This window comes from Nomascus leucogenys, chromosome 16, assembly GCF_006542625.1.
Source record: "Nomascus leucogenys isolate Asia chromosome 16, Asia_NLE_v1, whole genome shotgun sequence".
NCBI classification, from domain to species: Eukaryota; Metazoa; Chordata; class Mammalia; order Primates; family Hylobatidae; genus Nomascus; species Nomascus leucogenys.
The window spans coordinates 49,609,262-49,613,774 of record NC_044396.1 but is presented as its reverse complement, the minus strand read 5'-3'; the positions used below and the strand labels follow the sequence as shown (position 1 = coordinate 49,613,774).

Below are 4,513 nucleotides of genomic sequence, written 5' to 3'. Positions count from 1 at the left end.
GGAGGCAAGGAAAAGGGAAGGAAGAGGAAAAATGGACAGAAGGAAGGCTAGAGGGAGGAAAGGAAGGAAGGGACAAAAACTGTAGCCAAAGGTCCTTTCTGAGTGTTAGAATTATAGGTAATTTTTGTTTCTCTTTTTAAAATATTTACAGCATAGTCTCAAATGATCTCATAGCTTCTTTATTTCTTAAATAAGAAAGTAGATCTATAGGACCCCCTGCTCTGTCAGGAAGAGGTATGGGGCAGGGTAGGAGGAACCCTACAAATTAGGCCTTCTTAGACCAAATCAGACTCTCAGACCAAACCAGTAATTAAACTGTCTCTTTATCTAATTCAGCCTCTGCTTGGATGCCTCAGTATTGCAGAGTTCTGCTCTCTCCCAGGATCCTCTCATGGAAGCACCTGGATGGATACAAAATTGTGGCTTATGTGACCCTGGGGCAGCAGAAAGCCCACCGCACAGCCTCTGGACTCCCTGTGTCTCTGAACCCCCGTGACTTTGGAGAGAACAAAAGGGCCCATCCTTTCTTTGTCTGACCATCTCCACATGTTGCAGATTCATAGGTAGGACCACAGGCCTTTGCTTATCTGTGGGCCCTCCTCACACCTCTCCAGCCTCTGTAGCATCCCATCAAACCCCTGCCTTCTGGAGAGTCTGCTGTGCCATGACCTATCCCAAGGTCCTAGAATTTTTGTCAAATTTGGAGGATAATTCACTTTACCTCTCTAGACCACAATATGCTCAGCTCTTAGGTTAGTAATTGAGGAATTTTGGAGAAACAACCTCTGAGGTCCCTTTCAGCTCAGTGGCTTCAAGATTCTCAAAATAGAGAAGAACTTTTCTTCATGAACCTCGTCCTCTTATTTTTCCTCTTTGTCCAGTCTTGCTCTATCACCTTGGCTGGGGTGCAATGGCGCAATCATAGCTCACTGCCACCTCAAACTCCTGGGCTCATGAGATCCTCCTGCCTCAGCCTCCTGGGTAGCTGGGACTACCATGCCAGGCATGGTGGTACATACCTTTTTTTTTTTTCTTTTCCTATTTTGCCCTTGCAGGCACTACCAACAACCTTCTTGAAATGGACTCTATCACAGTGGCCAGTGGCTTGCTACCTTGGCCAGCTATGCTGAAAATAGGAGTCATCCTGTGGTTTGACTTTAGTTCACTGGACTTCTCTTGGGTTTGGCAACAAAGGTCCAGCTAATTTAAAAAATCCCCCTTTGTCTTACTGATCATCCTCCCCTGGTTGTATTTCTCTTTGGGAGTTCACATAAAGAATCAATCAATTTATCCTGAAGACAGGATTTAAGTGTTTCTGAGCCAAATTGTTCGTGAAGCCATATGAATAACACAACTTTGTTCATTAATGAATTGCACTCTATTCTGCCATCCACCAGCATTGTAGGCAGTCAGAGGTGCAGGTGTTGGCTCCCTGACCTCTCGCATCCCAAGTGCGGCTCTTCCATTGGAGCTAATTCCCTGCGCCAGCTCTATGACCTAGGGAAGCGACTCAGCTCTCTTGACCACCATTTCCTCATTTGTAAAATGAGGTCGGTGAACTCCATGATCTCTACAGTCTTTTCCATTTAGAAACCTGTAATCCTTCTTGTTTGTGTAAATGAAGGCCTGCTGAATCTAGGCCCTGGGGAGCTATTAAAGAGCCTAGCAGGTGTTGAGCACGGTGGGGAGAGATGGGATTTCACAAAAAGAAAAAGGCTGCCCACCCAGGAACAGTGCTGCTGCCGCTGCCGCTGCCGCTGCTGCTGCTGCTTTTGTAAAATTTTACTCTCAACTCCAGAGCTCTGTTTTTCGTTAGACTTCTGGGTCCCAGAGGGACGTCTGAGCAAGCGAGCAGCAGACTGTCTCAGGAATGTCAGAAGGCCCCACTGCAGGCTTCATCTTGGAAGGAGTCCTTTTCAGGGCTTGCTGCCACTGCAAATTAACATCTAGCAGGTAAGTTTCACTCCAGACCCCATGATGTACGAGCTGAACACATTCATCTTTAATTGGCGCTGTCACCACATCTACTGCCTCTCTGAGCCACTGTGTAAATATCGGTCTCGGCTCTTGGAGAGGTCACTCCGGAGACGGCGTTGGTTTTGGGGTGTGGGGGGTTGGTGGCACTATGTGGCACGTCTGTGCGCGACGGGCCGAGAATGTAGCCCCATGGGCGGGACTCGAGGCTCAGTGGACGGCCTTGCAGGAGGCACCCGGAATTCCACAAGTGACCTCGCGATCTGGCCCGGCTCCGGCTCGTCGCAACAGCGTGACTACAGGGTATGGCGGGGTCCGGGCACTGTGCGGCTGGACCCCCAGTTCTGGGGCCACGCCGCGGAACCGCTTACTGCTGCAGCTTTTGGGGTCGCCAGGCCGCCGCTGTTACAGTCTTGCCCCGCATCAGAAGATTCCATTGCCTTCTCTTTCCCCCACAATGCAGGCAGGCACCATAGCCCGTTGGGAAAAAAAAGAGGGGGACAAAATCAATGAAGGTGACCTAATTGCAGAGGTTGAAACTGATAGAGCCACTGTTGGATTTGAGAGCTGGAGGAGTGTTATATGGCAAAGATACTTGTTGCTGAAGGTACCAGGGATGTTCCCATCGGAGCGATCATCTGTATCACAGTTGGCAAGCCTGAGGATATTGAGGCCTTTAAAAATCATACATTGGATTCCTCGGCAGCACCTACCCCGCAAGCGGCCCCAACACCAACCCCTGCTGCCACTGCTTCGCCACCTACACCTTCTGCTCAGGCTCCTGGTAGCTCATATCCCCCTCACATGCAGGTACTTCTTCTTGCCCTCTCTCCCACCATGACCATGGGCACAGTTCAGAGATGGGAAAAGAAAGTGGGTGAGAAGCTAAGTGAAGGAGACTTATTGGCAGAGATAGAGACTGACAAAGCCACTATAGGTTTTGAAGTACAGGAAGAAGGTTATCTGGCAAAAATCCTGGTCCCTGAAGGCACAAGAGATGTCCCTCTAGGAACCCCACTCTGTATCATTGTAGAAAAAGAGGCAGATATATCAGCATTTGCTGACTATGGGCCAACCGAAGTAACAGATTTAAAACCACAAGCACCACCACCTACCCCACCACCTGTGGCCGCTGTTCCTCCAACTCCCCAGCCTTTAGCTCCTACACCTTCAGCACCCTGCCCAGCGCTACTCCTGCTGGACCAAAGGGAAGGGTGTTTGTTAGCCCTGTCTTGCAAAGAAGTTGGCAGTAGAGAAAGGCACTGATCTTACACAAGTAAAAGCGACAGGACCAGATAGTAGAATCACCAAGAAGGATATCGACTCTTTTGTGCCTAGTAAAGCTGCTCCTGCTCCAGCAGCTCTTGTGCCTCCCACAGGTCCTGGAATGGCACCAGTTCCTACAGGTGTCTTCACAGATATCCCAATCAGCAACATTTGTCGGGTTATTGCACAGCGATTAATGCAATCAAAGCAAACCATACCTCATTATTACCTTTCTATCGATGTAAATATGGGAGAAGTTTTGTTGGTACAGAAAGAACTTAAGATTTCAGAAGGGAGAAGCAAAATTTCTGTCAATGACTTCATCATAAAAGCTTCAGCTTTGGCATGTTTAAAAATTCCCCAAAGCAAATTCTTCTTGGATGGACACAGTTATAAGACAAAATCATGTTGTTGATGTCAGTGTTGTGGTCAGTACTCCCGCAGGACTCATCACACCTATTGTGTTTAATGCACAGATAAAAGGACTGGAAACCATTGCTAATGATGTTGTTTCTTTGGCAACCAAAGCAAGAGAGGGTAAACTACAGCCACATGAATTCCAGGGTGGCACCTTTACGATCTCCAATTTAGGAATGTTTGGAATGAAGAATTTCTCTGCTATTATTAACCCACCTCAAGCATGTATTTTGGCAATTGGTGCTTCAGAGGATAAATTGGTCCCTGCAGATAATGAAAAAGGATTTGATGTGGCTAGCATGATGTCTGTTACACTCAGTTGTGATCACCGGGTGGTGGATGGAGCAGTTGCAGCCCAGTGGCTTGCTGAGTTTAGAAAGTACCTTGAAAAACCTATCGCTATGTTGTTGTAACTAACTCAAGAATTTCTAAACTCTCCCAGGTCACACTGATTCATTCTTATCAAGATATTTATATGTTATTAAACAGGTGGTTCTTTTTATTTTAACCAGTCATTTTTGTTACTGAGTCTGTCCAGATAAGGTATTTATAATGGGCATTACTGAATTTTTAAAATGCCGATTACACCCAATTATTGTGCACATTTAATAATCAGACACCAGATTTTTAGCTCTGTACTCCTAATTAAGGGACATGTATGTGGCCTTGCCTAGCCCTTTGGTGATAAGTACTTCCCCTAGGAAATGTATGATAGGTAGAATTGTGGTTCCCTAAAGACGAGTACATAAAGGTAACCCGGATGAAACCTTGAAGTTCTGAAATTTAACTGCCTAAAATGTTCTCTTTAGATGTGAGAGAAAGAGAAATCAGGAAAATTAATTCTCTTGGGGCAAGG

General features: G+C 46.7%; 1 pseudogene; it reads left to right on the top strand.

Annotated features, from left to right (window-relative positions):
• The first annotated feature begins 2,125 nt into the window (after positions 1-2,125).
• Positions 2,126-4,171, top strand: LOC100581200 (annotated as a pseudogene).
• Positions 4,172-4,513: the final 342 nt, after the last annotated feature.